Source organism: Brachycentrus maculatus, unplaced genomic scaffold, assembly GCF_059751285.1.
Source record: "Brachycentrus maculatus isolate JH-2025_06_01 unplaced genomic scaffold, ASM5975128v1 h1tg000089l, whole genome shotgun sequence".
Lineage (NCBI taxonomy): Eukaryota > Metazoa > Arthropoda > Insecta > Trichoptera > Brachycentridae > Brachycentrus > Brachycentrus maculatus.
In genome coordinates, this window is record NW_028280843.1 from 2,162,785 (window position 1) to 2,187,008 (window position 24,224).

Below are 24,224 nucleotides of genomic sequence, written 5' to 3' on the forward strand. Positions count from 1 at the left end.
ATATTTTTCACAATTTTTCCTGCTCAGTTTTTCCTTCATTTACACCACTTCGGCAGTACGTGACACGTACTAAAAAAATGTTAAAAACACATTGTTTTAGTGAAATAGATCCGTACGCCGTTATTATTTTACTTTATATACCTCTTCTTTTCTACTATCATATATGATATATGTTATACTAAATCTGTATCTAATTATATTTGCACCTTCTATGTGACTATAATTTCATCCCAAAGGCGTTAAAAAAGAAGATTATACTGAAATGTAAAAATAAAGATAATATAATCCATATTCTGTTTCATTCTTCAAAAAATAATAAAAAAATATGCTTGCAGTATTTGTTAAAAAATCTAAGGTATTTTGAAGACAATAGTTTCAATAACTTAAACTTTTTTAAATGTTACTAGTTATTTAACTATCTTAAAAATAAAGATATATGTACCCAGACATTCATAAGTAGCTACATAAAAATACATATATTAAATGGAATACGAAATAATAAAAAAATCAATAAAACAGTTTTACTCTCGACCATGAAAATAAGAAAATAGGATTAGATACGACGTACAATTTTCTCCAGCCACTGATTGATAAATATTATACCAGAATCGGCGGTCGTTGGCTAACATCATAACCGAGTGAGGAGCGGGGACAGGCATAAGAAAGATAAGAAATTCGACAAAAGGTCTTTGTGTATACGTAGTGCGCCGCCACCAAATTTCTTCAATCACCATCTCACTAACCACTACTGCTAACCTCACTACCAAACTGAGAACATATCTATAAATATGTAACTTTAGTACATACATGTTATTATTTTTAGTACATATTTGTAACTTTTTGGTGAGGACCTCCACAAATATATATTCAGAAAAATGCGATTAGAAGTACCTACATAGAAATTTAAATATTGAATATCTTTGGTTTTTTAAATAAATGTTAGATATGACGGTATATATCGTAAATTTTATATGCCGTCATATAAAAATTTTCAAAACATCAATTCCAATTAATTTATGTCCACCTCCGTGGTGTTTATGTATGTATAGTTAGCGTGTTTAGCTACCATGCTGGAAGTCCCAGTTTTGATTTCCAAAGTGGGTTGAAAATAAATTTGAGTGATTTTACACTGTAATGTTTGATTCCGAGTGATAACCTTGTCTACATGTAAGTAACGATATAGATAACACTGCAATACGGTGCAGCGCCCTATGCACCATCGGTGCTGACAAGGGTGAAATAATAATGTTTTAATCCCAAATATATGTTTTTACCCAGATTATCCTTCTCACAGTTAGAAAAAAACAACCCTTTCATACTAGTAAGATAAGATAATGTTTAAGTACGCCTTGTCACTATCTTAGATAATTAGAAATACATAACAATCATTTTATTTTAGGATTTTATGTAATTACATGAAATAATAGTTTAACAAGATAAATTCACATGTTTTAAAAGAGCTTATCTACGGAATACAAACGTAAGTTGTATTCCAACCCGAAAAGCAAGGATTATTTGTGCTACGCAACACATGCGATATTTTTACATGCCGTGGCTAAACCCATATTACTTATGCATATATCACACATTAATATTTACCTTATATACTATAGAAGATACCTCCCTGCGCTTCGTTGGAATATACCAGGACGCGGTATTAACTAGCTGGAAAACCTCACGATCGTAAAACAGTGCGTATATGTGCTTACCACACACGCGATATATCCCATGCCACAATCCTCATGCATAATAATCAAAATATCTTATCACCTTTCATCCAATTGATATAACCTCTCATAACGAGCATAATTTGTTTCAGAATCTTACTCGTTAAATGAAACACTCGTTTAGCGTTATATTATTCTTGACTGGTGCGGAAGTTCCGGCTCACAAGTGAATGTAGTAAAAGAGTGGCATGCTCTTTATCTATAATTCGGTATGCAAAATGTCGCTCGTCAAAGGAGAGACTTTTTCACTTTTTTTTTGTTCGCGATGCGAATTACTCGTTACTAGAGGTGTTCGTTATGAGAGGTTCCACTGTAGTTAATTTTTTAAATTAAAATACTGAAACAGCGCTTTGACTGCGTATTGACTGAATCGTAACTCCGTCTTAACGTCGAGTAACTAAATCGTTTATTTGTATTGAAATCACTTGAAGAAAGTATGGAGCTGTTAAGGATATAACTGTATATATTTTAAAGGGCGGAAAAACACTGCAACTGAGTGACGTCACAACCTGACGTCATCACGAGTTAAAAGGAATCCCTGATTCCTTGTTATATTAAACAATGTCGCACTCAACTTTAATGGAAGCGGAGTGAAAAGAGTAGGTATACGTTTTTAAAATAATTGCAAATATCGAATGAAAATTAATCATATTGATTTTCTGAATTTTTATAAATATGTTTAATTTTTTCTCTAAATTTTCTAACCAATGGTTTCTGTATATTTTTCTTCTCAATTGTTCTACTGCGTCTCAGATACCAGCCCAATATTTTATTAAATAAATGATGTAGTCAAAAAAATCATTTACATTTTTTTTATTCCCTTCTGGGAATCAAACCCGGGACCTTCAGCGTGGTAGCTAAACGTGCTGAGCACTACAATACAGAGGTGCAAATATATATCTATACCGCTTGTATTGAAAACATTTAAAAAAATGAACTATGAATAATAAATAAATAAATAATGTATATAAACATAGAAACATGTACTCGTGTACAAAAAGTTGTTGTAATAAACTAGCTTGAACTTACATATAGAGTTCTTATACTTTATTAATAATTTGGCCCTGTCTTCGGTTTGTCTTTCTTACATATGAGAAAAATTATTTATCTCAGTTTACCCAATTTGTTTTTCTAGTCTTTTTGTAGTTTGTTTGTTTGTGGGACAACTTTTTTTATTATATCTGTCATTTTTATAGCGTAAAACAAGCAAATAAACCCGCAATTTTTATTTTAGAAAAAAGTACTTTTTCGGACATTTAGAAAGTTTTTAATAATAGGAAAATATTACTGAGTTTAAAACATGTGAACATGCCTTTAGGTAAAATATAGTTAATTTTGACTTCATAATTATCATTACCATATTTTTAATCGCAATATTTGCATCAAAAATAGAGAAACAAACATTAAGAGACGTTTGATCCTTTACAGAAAGAAAGAAAACATTCGTACAACCATAATAATTTTATTATTTATTGATTCGGCATTAACTTTGTGGAATGACATGATTATTTTATTAAAATTAAACACTTGAATATACCACTTTATCGAGTTTTATTTTTATTTACGACTAGTTTATTATAGTTATTTACGACTAGTTCCTTAACCCCCCTCCCTATATTTATTAACCTATATATACATACACCTAAATATATTGTTGTTCGTTAGTTTTAATTTGTACCAGAAGATGAAAACATCTGTCGTTATCGAAACTAGTCGCAAATAAAAATAAAACTCGATAAAGTGGTATATTCAAGTGTTTAATTTTAATAAAATAATAAGTTTTTATAAGTTAATAATATAAAAATAATGTAACATGCCATTTTTAAAATATCAGAATAATTAAAAAAGTGCAATTAAATAATAATTGCAAAAGGAAAATATTTACGTTGACATATCGCTCACTCCTTTTAACAACGTCATAAATCAAAAATCTTCAATTTTCAGTTGTGCATGTTTTCGGAATGCCCAGAAAATGTACTATATCCCAGCAAAAGCGGCATATTTTTATCTTAACATTTACCCGCTACAGGGCAGAAAGTGTTGTTTTTGCATTTTGAAGAAAATGTATTGTTTAATTATTTTTTAAATATACTAAACATTTTTCAATATATATGACGTTGTTGAAAGGAGTGAGCGATATTATGGCATGTTACTTTACTTGAGAAATGAGAAATTCCAAAGTCAACTAGTCACAGTCACTAGAATTTTTTTTTTAAATGTAAGTCCCGGGTTCATTTCCCAGGGGGTGTGAAAATAAATATTATTTATTTTACACTCTAATATTTATTTAATATTACCCTGGACTGGTCCCTAAAGTGCAGGGGTCATCACCTTGCTTTTATGTAAGTAACGATCAAGATAACACTGCGTCAATACAATGCAGTGCCCTTTGCACCATTGAATCAGGATAGTGATTAAAAGAAAAAATATCTTTATCTACATACTATCAAGATCAATATAATTATATTACTAAATTTCAAACGTTAAAAATACTTTCATTTGCTATAATTTCCAATAAGAATACTTACCAGTCTACCGATTAAAATCTTAATTAGATTTCTATCAAAAATGTACTCACTAAAAAGTGGTGACAAGCTTATAAATTACGAAATACCAGATCGTTAAATGCTTTGAGATCTTTCTGTCTATACATCTGGCAGACGGACATTGTTTCGGCATCGAACAGAAAAACATTTGTCCTGTCGTAAAACAATACAGCGGAGCTGCCAATCCCACTGAACGAAATCTTTACTTCTATAACACGTGCCCGTACGAAACAACGTGCTACTCGAAATACTTTCCCGGGACCTTCATTGTATTTTTCAACATCAACCGTCCGTAGGTTTATTTGATAATCAAACATTGCAATATATCTAAAAACATTTTTAAAGTAATTAAAAAATAAAATAATCACTGTCAATGAGGTAGATAATCATTATTTTTCAGTTGTTTTTTTTTTCTTTTGTAATAATATTTTTGATCAAACATTGATAACGATGCAAAAAATGCTCATTCGGGCAAAGAAAAATTTATGTCTTTCCGTAGGAAATATTCTCTTCTTCTGAGAAGAAACTCAGTTACCTTAGAAATACTCGACTAATGCGACTTTTTTCTCTTCTTCTAAACCTTATCCACACCCAATGGTGCATAGAGAACTGCATTGTCTTGACGCAGTGTTATCTTGATCATTACTTACTTGAAGGCAAGGTGATCACTCCTACGCCTCGGGGATCAATCCAGGGTAATATTAAATAAATACCAAAGTGTAAAATCACTATCACCCCCCTCCCTATGGGAATCGAATCCGGGACCTCCAGCACGGTAGCTTAACACGTTAACCATTACACCACGGAGGTAGAGAATGCGACTTATTAATCGATATAAAAAAGCCCACTAGTCGGTACTCGGTAAGTCAGTAAGACTGTAATCGGTCCATCTTTAGTACTCGGTTTATAATGAATTTATTTATTTTAAAAGCGTCACATAATAAGCATTCAGTATTCGATAGTAAATTAAAAACTAATTCATATTAAACAGATATCATTGACCGAAGCAAGTTCATTCCAGCTTATTTATACAACACCACTTGTTGGATTCAAAAATAAAACAGTGGGCATAAATTACTCGCGTTGCATACTCGTCTAAATATAGGCACGCCGTGTTTTATTTATAGCGCGTTTCGTAGGTTATGACGTACTCTTTGCCTAATGACAACCGAACATCAAGCTACGAGTGTGATAATACCGATTGAAAGATTTTGACTCAACACCCCACCAATAAATATTATGTTTTTTCTCGGTTCGGAGCGATATATCGCCTCGATAGTACAGGGGGTTCTAATAGACGTCAACAAAACTTACATACCTGACACGACCATTTTTCAATGCCTAAGCTAACAATTTTTTGACAGTTGTGTCAAGTAAAGTTTGATAAATCATTTTTTGAGAAATATGGGATAAAAAATTGTGCTCAAAAAACTTTAATATTTAACTAATAATATTAAACACTAATAATATTTAATAAATATTAACCTGATGATGATATTGCATATTTCTTTAGCTTTTCTCAAACAATGCTACTTATTCGGTTCCCTTTGTATAATCTTAACAATTTTATATTAAACGCTTACAAGTTTACAAGTTTCTCTGTAAATATTTATACCATCCATAAAAACAGAAATATCAAACGGGCTCTTTTAATTTTTTACTAACACGGAATTTTTAAGTCATTTTCGTATGTTTAGAAAGCTGGTAAACTCAACGTAGAGCTTTCAATATTTCTATCTGGAGTCGATGGAGCGTATGATTGAAGATACAAACTTCCTACTTTTTTTATATACGTAAAAACATTATTACATTGTACCTTTTTAGGAGAAGTTACTCAGAATAATGGTAACCTACTGAACTATTAAACAGAAAATTCTATTCATAAAATGTGTTTAAAATGCATAATTTAAACATATAAAAAATATTTAAATAACGTTCACCTTTATTGCATATTACATACCGTATTTTACAGACTATAAGACGAACCTTAATTTTTAAGTATTTAAAAAAAAACATCATTTTTTAAATTAGATGAGACTAAAAAATCTTGGTTCTTAAAACCGAACTGACCGTTAAAATCGCTCGAATTTTGGGGCTCTCATATAATTCTTATCGGGTGTTCGCCTTTGAAAACATCGAATTTCACGATTGTAATATGTTTTTGTGTACTACAAACGCACGTGTGATGTTGTGTGGTCGACTAATTTTTTTATTGTACGAATCCCATCACTACAATGTTGCCAGGCCTGGACATCAAATTTACAGCCGTTTTTAAGACTGGCGGGAATTTACAATCAAACCTTGGAGATTTTAATATTAATTTCGAGTTTAAGACGCACCTGAATTTCGCAAGCAATTTTTGAAGAAAAGTTTGTATTTTTTACCATTTTAAGTTACGTATTCCAATTCTGGGGATATCAGTTACGTAAAAAAAATACTGTTGTCCCAGCTGAAAATACAACTCGGGACATCCCAGTGCACTACGGCTGCACTACTAGTACACATCTAAGGAAAAGTATTTTTACCACGTGTTATACAAACAAGTCATTGCATAATTTTAATCAATTTCTTCACAAAATTATCAAACTGTTAACACGAAAAATAAAAATGTTTATGATTATGCACACAAGAAACTAAAAATGCAGCGTGAATGATCAAGTTATATGTTTTGTGTAAAACATCAATCCGATCTCAGATGATTGTTGCAACACAGCAACATAAAAAATATACACCGTTTATCAATCGATCTTCGTTAGTACAAAAATATATAAAATATCTATTCAATACGATAACATTTCAAGCTGCCTTAGTATACTGAAAGAAAACCGTCGCGGGAAAAATAAATGGTTTATCTTCCGGCATATTCTCTACACTCTACAACAGGCCTGGCCAACCAAAATTGCACCCCGGGCCACATCGATACCCTAAAATTTTCCAAAGGGCCGCATACAGACATTAGAAAAAAATTATAACAACGAATTTCATACTTATAGTTTTTTTGTAAGTATTATAAAGAGGTAATCAGAAAGTACAATCAGTATTTCAATCAGTATTCAATTTCTTTTTGTTTGCCTAATCTTACTAAAGCTATTTTAATAGTTGAAATTACACACCTTAACTGGTTTTCAAGATTTTTTGAGATTGCCTTAAATTGTCGATTCTAAAGAGTGTGCGAACGGATATAGTTAACTGATTTAATAACAACATGCATGACTTGGCTCATAGATAATACTGCATGAGCGCATAAATTTTGTAGATGTATCAAACAGTGTAAAAATATATTCATCATACATGACCGCGGGCCGCGGGTTGGCCACCCATGCTCTACAACGTGTGTTGCTGGTTTTACGAATGAAATTTGTTTTTCCTTGTCTTTCATAAATTTAGCTCGTAATAAAATGAGTATTACCCGTATTCACACATTATGGAAGAACCCGCAATACATTTGCTTTCCTCTCGTACTTCTCACTCGATCCCTATTACTCGGTTTAGATACACGAATAAAACTCCATACATAATGTTTACCGCCAGAATCGTGTTTATTGAGTAGAAAAGCTATTCGAAATGTTTAATATTTCTTTGTAAAAGAGATACACGGGTAACACATTCTCTTAGAGAAATTTCTCAAGCCACATAGTGCATCCAGTATCCATCATTTGTGGTTTAACTTTTCTGGACCCCCATAATTTATTTTTATCATGTCTGACATCCATAAGTTTCCCACAAACGCAACGTGTCCTTAGTGTTATCGATTACACAATAAATTTTTTCAGCTGTTTAAATAAATGACGTCAGCGATTTCGTTTTTAATTCTATTAAAATAAGAATAAAATATATTATTCGTGTCATGTAAATATTTATATAACGATACGCAGATTTTAATAACCCGTGTTATATCGACATATTCACAACGTTCAAAATAGAGTCTTCTCTGAACTCTACGTAGGGAGAGATAATTATTGAAGTTTTATTTTTTTTACAAATACGGAAAATCTTTTTTCTGCAAATAAACTTGCGTGTGAATTTACGTTGATGGATAACTTGAAAACTTTCTTTGAAATTTAAATTAAAAAAGAAACCACAGACGAAAAAAAAGTGAGTTAGAAAACATAATTTAAATATATCACTAGTATCAATAAAATATTGGCCCAAAGTTAATCTAATCTTTCAGATGGTAATCTTATCAATTTAATTACTCTTTTTATTTGATTACCAATGAAACAAATAAATGAATAATGAAACACGTTTTCAATGGGTTTTTTTCGCAGAAATATCGGACAAATATAAAAATACCTGACTATATCCCAGAACGCTCGTAAAAAGAGGACATACTATATAGGATACGTATACTAGCGGTAAAACGTGAACATCTGGTAACCCTAACTCTTAGGAAGTGCTATACTATGATATAAAATTATAAAGCTGTATGTATAATAATTTGAGCGAGTGGGTATGTCCGCATCCATAACAGCTGTGTTCAAGGATTGTTATCATAGCTACGTACTTTAGCGCTAGTGATAACAGGAAGAAACCAAATGGAATATATTATTAAAATATCCTTTTAAATTTCCCTAACCACTTAGCCGCTCGAAGTTTTATGTCCAAAATGTTGGCTCGAGTGGGTTCGGGTAATGTGATCGATGACCTCAGCATTGACCGAAATATTAACAAGAGTTGATGAGCCAAGCATTTTGTGTTTACATAATCTCGATAATGTTTGTAATTCGCGATATTCATTTCACCGGAGTGCATCATAATTAATTCTTAATACTTTTGTTAACGGCTCTGTTTTAGTATGTAGTTGTAAAACAAAAATATTCATATCCAGTGTAAATTTGTTGTCTCATTAATATTTTAACAAATCTTTAATCTTTCCCAATAAGATTTTTTGGCCAACCTGAAATTCAAATTTAATTTTTAATTTTAATTTTACTTAGTCAATACCACTATTTCATAAAACCTATTGTGACTATTGTTTTGATGCATCCCGCAACATTTTCAAACACCGTATGCATCGAATGCACAATTTGCACCAATGCATTGAAAAAAATGGATGGATTTTATACCACAAAGTGACCACCGAATCATTTAATGAAATAAATTTTTACATTGATATATTGACATTATGTCGAAACATGCTGTAACTTCACCCTGTTATTAGTAATACTAAATTGTTTTATTTTTTGCGGCATTTGGAGTAAATATTTCTTGCATTTCCTCTATTATTCTTTTCATTTCTGTTTTGTTCGCTTCAAAAACGTTAGTTTGACAGTTCGTTTAGTTGTAAGTGCAAATAATGTATATTTATTTAACTTTTTTCAGTAACTGACCGATGTTAAATGAAAATATATATTGTTTCACTCGCTGAAAATGTTGAGATACAAAATGGCGTACAATATACGCAGTAACGTAAATTGTCCATTCTTTATATACCCTAATATTTCATGGATTTGTATGAATTAAATACAGATACTTGGGAAGGATTTCTGGTTTTCTTAATTCAGAACTTTTTTTTTAATTTTCGGAACTTCAGGTCTGTTGTGTTGGCCGCTATTTTAATCAAGTTCATATTCAACTTTTTACTGAAAATCGCAACAAAGATTCCTCCTCATTCTTCAAATCCTTATCCGCACCCAATTGTGCATAGGGCACTGCATCACATAAACGCTATGATATCTTGATCGTTAACGTATGAAGGAAAGGTGATCAGCCCTTCGTTTCAGGTACTAGTCCAGGGTAATATTGAATAAATATTAGACTGAAAAAATCACTAATACTTATTTTACTCCCCCCCTGGGAATCGAACCCGGGACCTCCGGTACGGTAGCCGAGTGTGCTGACCATTACACTACGAAGGCGACAATAAAGACACTTGTAGAATTTTCTAAAACTTTTATATTATTATTTTTCCTCTAAGATCGATATATTTCGACTCCATTGAGTTTTGCTTTTGTATTATCCAGATATACAATAGTAAGTAATTTAATTTTTAAACGTCTAAATATGATCCACCCAACCCAGAGCGTAAAAATAACGATTAACTGATAAATAACTGAACCAGAAGCTACCATCTTTATGTTCGCAGCTCATAATTATTATTATTAAACAGCGGCGCCCCAAATATAATATTATTTTCAGAATTCAGATTGGTTTTAATACTTCTTTGTCGTTGTTTTGGTTACTAGGTAAAATATCAATAGCAAAGTAACTCAAAGTATTTATAATACTACTATTGACTCTTATCCGCACCCAACAGTGCATAGAACATTGCATCAACTTGATGCAATGATATGATAATGATGGTGAAATAATATAAATATCAGAGAAAAAAACATTATTAATTTTACCCTAAACCTGAAGCGCAGGTCTGATCACCTTGTATGCCATAAAGCGCCCTATGCACAATCGGGTAAGGGTAAGGGTAAAAAAATACATACATATATGTATATATATATATATATATATATATATATATATATATATATATATATATATATATATATATATATATAAACATATATATATATATATATATATATATATATATATATATATATATATATATATATATATATATATATATATATATATATATATATATATATATATATATATATATATATATATATATATATATATATATATATACATATATATATATTCAGTAGATGGAATAATATCCAATCAAAAAAATAATGAGACTCTCATTAATGGTTTCATATACTCGTGAAATATACTCCCATACTCGTGAAAGTTTATCTATATGTTATCCTTTAAGGTTAAACCAATTGAACTTAAATATTAGAAGAAAACAAAAATCTTTTTCTTCTTTTGGATGTCTTTTATCTGTAAATCTTTGGAAATACACACGGTGTAAATCTAAAAACTTTTATACTAAGAGAAGAACAGACCAAATATTACTTTTTGATGGAAAAAAAACTTAAATTATATTTTAGATGCGAAACGAGTGTACTTTTTGTCTTTACCGGGAACACAGTTGAATAATTTAGTAATATTTTTGGGGTTCAGCCATTACTGATCCAAACTTCAAAATTCAACCCTTCACTGACCTACTCCCAAAGGAATATGGAATACTCGACCCGATGGTGACATGCGAGGGTTTGTCTCACGACCATCAATTCATGTCAAAAGAGACAAAAGGCTACTGAGGGAATATATTTTTAAGGAAAAACAAAAATGAAAAATGTTTTCTGCTCCAAAAATTACGACAAGTTTATTTTATCAATTTTGGATCGAGTTTTTAAATTGAACTCAAGAGAAATGCATTACAAATGCACGAGTAACTCATTGTCTAAAGTCTATGCATTACATTATTTACAATACTAAGTATCAAGGGTGTATGACAGGTGTGGCAGCACAGGGTTTACACTTAGGGGAGCCCTGTATTTTTGGTCTACCTTTTTAGGATACCTCTCTCGGTTTTTTTCGTCAAAAAAGTTGGCAGAAAATCTTAACTTAATGGTTTTCTTCATGTTTTGAAATTCCGAAAATCTTCAATGTAATATTAACCGAAATTTTATCCGTGGTCGATAAAAAAAGGATTCGTAAAATCGTAAAAAAAAACAATGTTAAATTCTCTTGCGTTATACGTTTACTTTTATGTTCTAGAAATAGTTATTTTTTTGTTTAATTTTTCCTTTTTGATAGTATGAATCGACAAATGGTCCAAAATTCCAAATTAATCATTTAGTGAAGTGCATTGAAATTTAAGTCCATAAATAAATTTCAAGTTTTCTAAACTACCCAGTTAATGCGTTATCTATCCATTGTATTAGATCATCCGAAATTCTAAAAGTATAGACCAAAAAAATAAAAAAATAAAAAAAAATAAAATAAAATAAAATACATATATATATATATATATATATATATATATATATATATATATATATATATATATATATATATATATATATATATATATATATATATATATATATATATATATATATATATATATATGTATATATATATATATATATATATATATATATATATATATATATATATATATATATATATATATAAACATATATATATATATATAAACACATATATATATATATATATATATATATATATATATATATATATATATATATATATATATATATATATATATATATATATGTATATATATAAACGTTCAATCAGATAATGATATAGCTCCAAAAATATCGTTAGATAAATGGTCTTAATTCAATCAAATTTTCAGTTAAATGTTACAGTGAAAATAACCTGAAATCAGCAGGATGATGAGAAAAAACAACTTTATAACATTTATTTCTCAGACAGTAAGCAATTTAGACATTAATATTATTTGTTGTAAGACAGAAAGGATTTTGTTTTACAATTCGTTAGCTGTTTCCATAGTAATATATCTTCAAGAACCTTAACTTGAGCCATTCAATTTTAATGACCGTCTTTACAGCCACCGTGCCTAGACTCATAATTTATCTAGATATTTTATAATACGAATAATATAGATAATGATGTGATTCTGTCACATTATACGGGTTCAGTGAGGGAAAATCTGCGAAAAAACAAGGAAAACCAGTTATCTGATACATTTTTCATTGTGTAACATTTGATTCCTAGTGTCCGTTCATCTATGACTCATAAAACAAACGCATACTTAAACAATACAATGCTCGTAAAATAGTGCTCACATTTTACAATCGACTGAGTATTTATTGATGTGACCGGATTTCAATAGACTTCTCATCAAAACCCACATGCTATAGCCAAAACTCTTTTAAATCTGCTCATGAGTGCATATTTTTTCCTTAAATTAAAATTGATCCACCTTCGAAATACGTAGCGCCTTAAATCCGCGGATATTGGAAATATACTATCATACTGATTAATCAAAGATTTTTCACTACCCGCTTGTCAACCTATATTCTTCGTCTTCTTGCTCAAAGCTGAGCGTCGTGGTCTTCTGGAATGTCAGGCACTTGGTGCACAAGTCCTCTCCATTCTTCCCGGTCCTGGGCCAACTTGATGGCAGCGTTTAGCGAGGATCCGGTTAATTCCTTTATTTGGTCTGTCCATCTTGTTGGAGACCGTCCTCTTGCCCGCTTGCTTTCAACTGTACCTGTTACTACCAGTTTTTCAAGACTCTTCTCGTTCTTTCTGGCGATATGCCCAAAGTAGGACAGAATCCTTTTCCTGCAAGTCGTGGAGAGTCTTTCTGTCACTGACAGTTCGCGGAGAATGGAGACGTTTGTGCGTCTTGCAGTCCAACCTATATTATCCTGACCTATTTTAACAAATATCCTTAGTGCATGTTAGACCTTGGCCTTTAGCGCATATTGTTCTGCCATCCTTAGTGCATGTTGGTCGACCAAAAACGCATGTGATTAATATTTTTTGTAGTTGTGTGTAAATAGTGCTATGGTAGTGACGTGTTGTATTGTTTGCATGCTGGTGTAGTGATTGTTCTGACGAATATATACTAACATAACTAACATTTTGTAAAAAAAGTTACAAGTAAAAATTACTTACCACGAAGCAAACGCAATAAATAATTAATTTATTAATAATATGGAGACATTTACAACATTTTGATTATGTCCAAATACTTGTTCACAAATCTGGATTATCTCCAATTATAAGAGTTATTTTTCATATCTCTTTTTGACATCTCATCAGGGATGAAGAATATTCTATATATTTATCGAACTTCCAAGAATTTGAGTAGTGTGGTTGTCAATAATGGGTAGAATTGATGAATGTAACACGTGTGTAAAGTGATCACTTAAACCAGCCTATGACGGTCGTCAGCTCCGTAAATGCCCAGACTTCCATATTCTTCTTCATCTTTGATGAGATATCAAAAAATAATATATGGAGACATGTTTTTAGTATTACTATCTAAATAGACATATATTTTAATTTAGGTATTTTACCACCTAAAGGTTATTTCATAAGTTCAAAACTGATAGACATCGAAGTGAGGGAAAGCCGATTAACTTCAGTACCTTCAAACCCTAAATCCGCTGTAGTCCTTGGCGGTAAGCGTTAAAATGTGATAATAATTTATTAATAACCACTCTGATAGTTCCAACATCCTGTATTTAAATTATGATTGGTTGGAAAACAAATAAAGTCGCGTACGTGGTAGTTTGATTCTCTCAACATGGAAAGCTTGGTACTTAGCTAGCCAGAATAATGTCGTTTGATAAAGAGCAACAAACATGAGACATGAATACGCGGCTTATCTCTGTCCTGTACTCTGCAATATTATGTCGAGTCGAGTAGGCAAAAAACATGCGTTTTACATTTTGACAAAACAGGACATTTATCAAACGATGAAGGACCACATCCCATTATGAGTACCATTCTTTTATTACACGCTTTTACCAGAAATATGGTCCCGGTAACGAACGACTAAGTGCTAGAAGCAATATGATTTAATATTTAAATTGCCGCTTAACAAAACATGATTTGAGATTAAAGGGGATTTATTATGGCGACAGACGAGTTTAGAGGCTCATTTTGGTCTAACGAACGGTTTATCTTTTCAGTCATTAAACGTATGTATTATTATTAGCTTAGACCGGCGACATATTATATTTGTGTATTATATATGGATATTTATATATATACTCGTATGTATATATATATATATATATATATATATATATATATATATATATATTTATATATATATATATATATATATATATAATATATATATATATATATATATATGTATATATATATATATATATATATATATATATATAATATATATATATTTCTTTTTCAAATATTCTCAGGATCTGTCTCTGCCACCACTATCTCTTCACTTTTTTTGTTTTTTGGAGGTCCGCCTGTTGGTCTACATCCTTCAGAATTACCTTGAAGGGCGATACACGGAAGTCTGTCTTCTGACATTCTGTTTACATGTTTATTCCAGCATCGCCTTCGTTGTCGTCCCCACATCACGATATCTTCCGTCTTACACATGTTCCGGATATCATTGTTTCTTACGCGGTCTCGGAACGTGTTTCCGGTTATAGATCGGAGAGTTTTCATCTGAGAGGTTCGAAGTTGAGATTTTGTTCTGGAAGTTTCCCTCGGAGATAAAATAAAGAATTTACACATTCGTGGCAGCCTGTGTGTAACAGACATTAAAAGTAGAGTAGGGGAAAGGCAATTAAGATGGTATTGGCACAAAGGACGCAGAGAACCTGAACATACTTATTGTGAACCAGGCAATCGCCATAGATCTTCCACGAAAGACATCTAGAGGTGACCAAAAAATTCATGGATGCTACAGAAAGATAACATGATTCGAAGGCATAGTCTGGTGACGTTGTTCATAATGGAAAAACCTTCTACCTGAGGACGAGGAGAGCTGACCTAAACAGTCAGAAAAGATGATAAGTTGGGTTACAGTCAAGTAGAAGAAGAAAATATATGGTATACATAAACTTGATTACAATAGATTTTGATTTATTGTATTATTAGATACTCATACTATGTTTCACTTCATATACTATGTACCTACGTACATCTTCTATATAAATATTTCATTGTTTGTTTATTAACTTACTATTATTATGCTGTTAAACAGAATACAATAATAAATTCCTTGTTTTTGCGTTAAATTAATGTAAACATCATGAATTTACGAGTACCATTGAAAATTAATAAACACTCTCTAAATATAATTAAATTTCTTAAATAAAATTTGCAGGGCGTGTGAAAATTTTGTAAAGTGATATTCTTTTTTATATATTCAAATTAATTACATTATTTAAAACAGTTTTGAAAAAATATACATATACATATATAAATATAAATATATATATATATATATATATATATATATATATATATATATATATATATATATATATATATATATATATATATATATATATATATATATATATATATATATATATATATATATATATATATTTGTTATTTGATGCTAGAGGTTCTCAATCTTTTTGGGCCCATTGCCCCCTGATGTCGTTGTATTTTTCAGTTACCCATTTATGACAGAGTTGACGTCATCTTTAATTTCTTTTATCTTTTGATTCTCTTTTACCGTACATTACTTTTTCTTCCAAATTTTCGAGTAACTTTTTTTCTTACCCCAACTTTGCAATCGCCCCCCACAAACCACTTTTAACTTTCGATAGCTTCCCAAACAACTTTAATCGCCTACTTTAGGAAACGCTGGAGATGAGACTCGAGGATTTGTTTACATTGACAAGCAAAGCATTTGCAATGCAAAAAAAATCATAACGATGAATATTACTATTCAAATTTACAAAAATTAAAATTATAAAAATAAAATAAAAACTGTTTTACATTATTCAATAATACTTTCCATATACCTAACTTCAAAGCCTTATCCGCACCCCAATGGTGCATAAGGCACTGCATCATACAAACGCAGTGTTATCTTGATCGTTAACACATGAAAGAAAAGGTGATCAGCCCTCCGCTTCAGGTACCAACCAGTCCAAGGTAATATGGAATAAATATTAGAGTGAAAAAATCACTTATATTTATTTGACCCCCCTGGGAATCGAACCCGGGACCTCCAGAACGGTAGCCGAGCGTACTGACCATTACACTACGGAGGCGGACATATTATTCAATTTATTAAATATACCTAACTTACTTTTTATAAAAATTATTGTTGTAATTTATTACAATATTTCTTTTACTAACAACCCGCTCCATTTTAGAGGCTTGTCAGTAGGCGGGGAAGTAAATATGAGGAAGGTAAGTTTATAAAACATATCACATCCTCTAAACGTACTGAAAACGTTTGGAGGATGTTTCAAATATTTTTTAACTCTCAGGAATCAAACCCGCGAAACCAATTTCTCAGTCGAACGTTTATGTTCAAAGAGAACATAAGTGGTAACGAAAAACGTAAATTATTCGGCGAACTTATTAAAATTATAGTTCATTATTGCATATCTAACACTTATGTTATAAGTTCAAGCGCTATCTGCCCACTTATTTAAATACCTACGTAAGGTATAAAACTTGCCTTCTATAACTTTTTTTGATTAGTTAGAAGATATTGCTTCGAGGCAATAAGCCCGCCAGTTTGCATATATTTATTCAATAACTTTAGATAACTTAATTATTTTTAAGAAACTAACCTTTTTTCTATTTTACTACACTTACTTAAATATATTGTTTTATTCAATACAATATTCTACACAACGTCTAATCTTTAGTAATTTAAAGCATATTTTTAACACATTTCTGTATAAAATAAAAGCAATAAATTATGGTTTAGGATTCTATGATTTTTCGTAAATCAAATTATATTAGTAAAATCAGTACATTTTTATAAATGAAATAACACAGTTAAATAATGATAAAGGGTTCTTACCTTTTGAGAGGAAAAAATTACGGCAATGAGACCTTTCAATTATCCCATTTAGTTTTTTCTGTCACTTAAAATACTTATTACTGACACAAAATATTCACTCACACACAAGTCTTTCAGTTGATATGTCCATTGGATAGAGATAACATCGTGTCCCTGCTGATACGAAATTAAATGAACTCTAATTATGAGCTGATACAGAACGAAGTGACAATAAAATATAAACAAATGAATATGAGAAAATATAGCTGCAACAATAACATTCTAATTTGTTTAGAGTCCAAGCAAAACAATAATTTTATTTGCATGATGCGTATATTGAATTAAAAACTATTGTGTGATAAAAATAAAAATAAAACAATAAACTTTCGATTCTTTTTATATTGCAGATAATTATAAAAATATTATTTATTGATTCTCCATTACTTTGTGGAATGACATATTATTATTTTTTTAAATTAAACACTTTAATGAGTTCTATTTATATATACGACTAATTTCGAAAACTTTCAGATGTTTTCATCTTCTGGTAAAAATTAAAACTAGTTAGATTTTTTACCAGAAGACTACGACTAGTCGTATATATAAATAAACCTCATTTAAGTGGTATATTGAAGTGTTTATTTTTTTTTAATATATAAAAATACACTAAACGACTGAGACATTGATATGTTTATTATTTTTCAATGCCTCGTACTATGAACTTAAACATACTTTATGTATGATATATTATTTTATTGTACACATGTGTGCAACGTATGTATAGAATTTTACACGCTCATGTGATGTTGAATTGGTTTGCTTCAGCTGTTTGGTACAGTTCCAAGAATGTAAGAAAATATTAAAATATGTTGTTACTAATCAATTTAATATATAAAATAATAACATCATTGCACGTGCACAAAAAGAAGAAGAAAAACTTGATATACACAAATTCTTACAGAGGTAATATTTTCATTTATAATTAATGATTTATTACTGACGTTGCGGATGTATTTCTCTGCACCCATCATGCAATAAAGCATCAATATTTGTATTTACTAAATGCGTAAACAGCATTAATTAGATAAATCGTACTGACTGATTTATCATTTCTAATAAATGTTAACATTTTTCGTTTATTCCAAGTTCATTTCACGAGTAAAGGTAAATAATCAAATCTGCTTTCAATCAAAATTTCTAATTAAATTTTTTTTAATAAAATGCATTTTTGTACTGTTAATGTAGTCTTGAAACATTAAAATTATTCAGAAGAATCTTCATTAAAATTCACCGCTTAAACTTTTGTGTTTTAAAATAAAAGATGTTTAATTAAAATATTTTATAAAACAAAAGAAAATGTGGCCCCATTTTCAATGTTGCAAAGTTTTCCGTATTTGTTTGTTGCAATGTTGATGTATAGGACGACAGTATGATGATTTTTAAAAATGCATCGGAGCTCTTCACCGAGATGCGAGTCCATTCGTTAGAACAATCGAGCGGCGAAAGCGAAACGAGACAGTAAAAAAAGTACCTCGTGAAAGAGAGAGTTGCTCACGTTATTTTCGTGCAAGCGAAGTTTCAGCCGCGAACGCGTGAAAAATACACAGAACGGAACGCAGCGTGCGCACGATGCGATGCGACCGTATCACCCGCCGCAACGAGACTGACAGCGCCTCGGCTTCAGGTGGGAGGCCTTCTTCGGCCCTCCCCTCCCCCCCACCCTTCGCCAGAAGCAGGTGTGGCATCCTCCCCCATCCCTATGTACTCCGGGTAGATCCGCGAATTTTGACAGAAGCGAAACAATCGCAGCTCCGTGCTTTTTAAAAAGACGCGAAAGAGACGCCGGGAAATCTGATATCCGGGAAGGCCGGAGCTCTTCTCGTGCGGAGAAAGCTCCTGAAATATGCATTCGTAAAAATACTCCGTAAACACACAACCCTCTGAAAACATTGTTTACATACCCACTACCCACTACCCACTACCTCGACCCACTCCATGAAAACCTCGAGAGGAAAACCAACAAGAGTTATCGCGGAAAATATTTACTAAAACGTGAATAATTTACTGGATTTGGGGATGTGTTCTAACAAATATTTAATAGAATTAATTAGTTCTACAAATGAACCGCCACATTCATTTGCGATTAGGTCAATCGCAGATTAAGGGTTTCTAAATCATCAGGTTCCACGGCTTATTCTGTGCAGTGCCATGGTAAATACAATAAACAGCTTTTATAGGTGGAAGTTGGCGTTGGTAAACACGAAGGTGCGCATATATAATGTATTGTATAACTCCAAATGTAACAACTCTGACCCACCCCTATTAATCTCTCGAGCAATGGTGTTTACCACTGGATTTCCGTGGCATTATTTATAATCCCACGTTAATAAGTAATCCTTTACAGGGATTGTTCTGTGTTTCTGCTAACATTTGCATAACAGAACACACACATTACGAAGGACGCTATACCTTATTTTGTTTATACGTGAAAGGTAGAATAAAATGTAGGTACTTTGTCGCAAAATAATATTATGCATCGTGGATATAACTTTTGAGTACACTTGCTGTTACTTCAAACTTTTCACAACACTGTACGACAAAGACAAAATGTGGAGCATAAATGTCTTAATTTACCGCAAATTGGACTGTATTTTAACGTACTTTTATATATGCATTATAGGAAAGAAAAATTTGTATTCGAATACAAATTTAACTAATTTTAATCATGTGGCAAATTTACGTTTTTATTATATTTATGAATAAACAAAAATATATGTACCATTCAACTTCTAGCACACTCACTCGTCTCTTTATGTTAGAAATGCGTGCTTTCTATTTACTTTATTTTTCATTTATCCAGACTGAGCCACAACAACGCGTGACCAGGTATAGGTAATATGTACATATATGCACTCGTATTATTTAAATATATTGCATCTGTTTCGAGAAGCAATAAAAAATCATTTTAGTGTTCCAATACAGTGTTTAAATTTGACATTTGTTCATATTAAAATTTGATTACTCTTTCCTCAAGAAATAAAAACGGTTATTCTTGCCAATATAGATAAAGGGATAGATTTAATCTACATTTATCTTGTAGATTAAATGCTTTAATTAAATATAAAATATTGAATTTTGTGCAAATATTGGATTATGTATACCAAATACCGAATACGGAATTAACTATTAATTTTACCTTTTGTGAATAACATATTCTACATCATTTTTATAATTCAAAGTATTTTTATATTATCTTCTTTATTATCAAATTATTCTAGTTCATCAGACAAAATATTACGCCAGTATTTCATTATTCCTGTATGAATACTCTAAATATTAGGAAGTTCATAGTACCTATCATTTCCTCTAAAAGCGTGAGTAGGCAACTCACTTAATTGGAATTCATACCGGGTGGATTCATTTTCAAAGTTGCACTCAAGTTGGTCGTACCAATTTCCATCAACATGCCCCACTCTGAATGAATATTTAAAAAAGATATTATATACAATATTTGCGGTATAAATGTATGAGTGATTCGTGACCTTTTCATATTTTATCAAGTATGAATTAGTGCTTTAACGTGTATATCATGAATGCAATATAAAATTTAGGATTAATAATAAGGCAAATAATTCAATTCAAAGTTTGCATCTAAAAATGTATCATTTATACAAAAAAAAATTGATTGAATTAGTTATGTTTAGGAAACACTGTTACTGGCGTGACGATTTTTTTAATTTTAACGTAAAAAATTGTTCTTCTATTTTATCTAAGTCTAAGGTTCGAGAAAGATTTGTTGGCTATGATATCTTAATAAGGAAATAGCATCTGATCTTGATAGGAAAACCATATAAAATGCATCAAGAGAAGCCAATATGTAGGCGAACGATAACAGGCCTTCATTTTACTTAGGTGGTGTGATCTTATTGCAACTAATTTTATTTAAAAAAATACCTAAGTAATTTAAAAAAAAATACTTACAAAAAAATTAATACCACTCTATCCTAATTTTCCTTCTGCATAACTCTCTGCGCATAGTACTGAGTAGTAAGAACATGCGAGGAATGTAGGAAATTACTATTACACTTTGTAAACTAATGTATTTTTTGTTCCGTTTTATTTAAAAATCGTCTAAAGGGGAGTTCATTGTATATGTTTTAACTTCTTACTAAACTTTTATGCCAACTTTCATATACCTTCTTTCAAAACTTTTTCTCAGTGGAAAATTATATAAGATATCATCCTTTATATAAAGTTTTCTTAAATCCCGAGTTTTATTGTAAAAAAATAAGTTAATAATATTTTATGTTTACTTATTTCTAAGATAAAGAGAACGTATATATGAATGCGTACATATAATATGCACATATTTATACAACTCAAATATTTGGCTACGATTTACTTATTGAATCTGCTCTGAGGCAGGCTATGGATATTTTTTTTCCCCTTAAAATTACATAATCTATAAAAATTAATAGGGTGTTCCGTTGTAGCCGCCTCGCGTATTCGCAAAGTATACACCAGTCCAGCACAAAAAATATTATTTTTTTTTTCATTCACGAACAGCTCTTTGAGATTTCTTTTGTGCTACTATATTTTTACTAAAGAAGTCTTAATATTAATTTTAGCTCAAGTAAAAAAAGACGACGTAAAAATATTACCCAAGTCGCAATATTAAACATGGCTGGGCCGATGTATACTTTGCGAATACGCAACCTGGCTCCAGGCATAAATTCTTATTTCATCCGGTTTCCTGTCGTTTTTCTTTTATCATAATACAATTTTATTTTTTACGTGATTATCTTGAAATAAGGTTTGTGTAGATACCTATTTCTATGAAAATGTAATAATGGCAAGATACAGGATGTAACAAAAAATTAAAGAACAAGCTAAAACGGATCGTTGCAATATACTGTCCCGTCCCTGTAAAATATCATTAACAGAAGTAGTAAAGATAGTTTTGTTTCAGTTTTAGTTTTAGTTTTGTTTAACTTTGCTTAAAATAAATAAAATAATTATCTGGGGAACAAAATCGTAAACTTTTAAACGAACAAAGGACTCTCCAAATAACGTTTCAGAGAGATTTAAAAAAAAGTTAATTAATTTTTTGAACAAAAATAATTACTACATCATTTGAAAAGAAAACTTATTTGTACACGTAATACTTATAAATCAATGCGATACGTTAGCGCCAAGAGCGTTACGTTACAAGAGCGATACGTTAGCGTAAGAATAAGAAATGTCTTATTTTCCTCGAATATATTTGTGTATCTCGATTTTTGTACGAACCCTTCGTTAATTATTTTCCGAATATATCATTGTTTTTATTATTTTCGCATCATTCAGCATTCAATCCCATCTCTTGACAGAAGCATTTATCTTTTATTCTAGAACTCATTTTTAATACTTTTATTTATCGATGAATTTGGGAGAGATTGCAAAACCTCGTTTTTATATGTTATGAGTAAATGAAGTAGCACTTTGCCTTTTTAATTTTTTCCCGTTTAAAGTACAAGGGAATGCATTTTAATATCAATAATTTATACTGTGGAAAACGTATTTGAAGTTAAAATGTAGAATTAAATAATAGTTAGATCCGCACGCAATCATCCGCAGATTTTTGACTAAGAATATACTCGTATAGGCAAAGAAACCTTTGATAAATAATAAATTCAATTACACGTTTGTTACTACATGCTTAATGTTCTTCGTTTAATTATATTATGTAAGCATAAAAGATCACTATTATAGGTCGTTACAACCTTCAATGGACACCAGTAATACCTCTTCCTCCTCATTTTCTTATTCCCAACAAAAGATGTAATAAAGGAATCTGCCATTTAAGCATTTTATTTGAAGAAATCTACCCTAAAACTAGTCCATTGACGTAGAAATCACGCCTATTGTAATGCACACATATCGGGTGCCAATTTTTAAAATAGATATTACTTTTCATTTCTACCGTGAACTTGTTAGTGTTACAAAAAATTTAGTTTAATCTTCAATTCATGCAATTGCTGAATTAATGGTTCAATGAATTACAACAACTATATTTACCAAAATCGTGATTTATATATAGATTTGGCGTTAAATTTGTAGAACTCCATTTGAATCTACACCTAGTTTATATATTAAATGTTTAAATCAAACTAATTTTTAGAGTCTACTAAATTGTATTTTATTATTAACATCACATAATAATAGAAATTCTGGAGGTTATTTTGCTTATAGCATTTTTAAACTAATGTGAAGATTAAATGGACTGAAACTCCTTATATTATCACAAATTTTATTTTTATGCTTTTTAACAATAAAATACAATTAAGTAGACTCTTTATATCGGTGTTTGATTTTAACATTTAATATATAAAATATCGTGGATCTGTAAATATGTACAACGTATTCTTGCTTTATACATTCAAACCTTTACGTAAGCAAATAATTAATAATCAAATACTAATGTTACGTCATTGAGCGCACTAATTTAACAAAATGGAAAATTAATACCACCATTAATTATTTATAAGGATCTTTTGAAATCAGTCTACATCATTTCTAAAATAGAGATTCTCA

The 24,224-nt window shown here is 30.6% G+C and overlaps 1 protein-coding gene across 9 annotated transcripts in view; it reads right to left on the reverse strand.

The window, feature by feature from the left end:
* LOC148310710 (potassium voltage-gated channel subfamily KQT member 1-like) overlaps positions 1 to 24,224 on the reverse strand; it is a 261,723-nt gene that overhangs the window by 222,544 nt on the left and 14,955 nt on the right. For 2 of the 9 annotated variants that reach the window (XM_088257932.1, XM_088257929.1), the window contains exons 1-2: positions 19,207 to 19,316; positions 17,673 to 17,828 (exon numbers count right to left, since the gene is read on the reverse strand). The exons of 3 other annotated variants lie outside the window; for them this stretch is intronic. The gene's annotated coding sequence lies outside the window, so the exon portion shown is untranslated. Of the gene's footprint in view, positions 1 to 17,672; positions 17,862 to 19,182; positions 19,317 to 24,224 lie in introns of those variants that run through there. 4 more of the 9 variants (XM_088257928.1, XM_088257933.1, XM_088257931.1 and 1 more) reach the window with 4 other exon arrangements.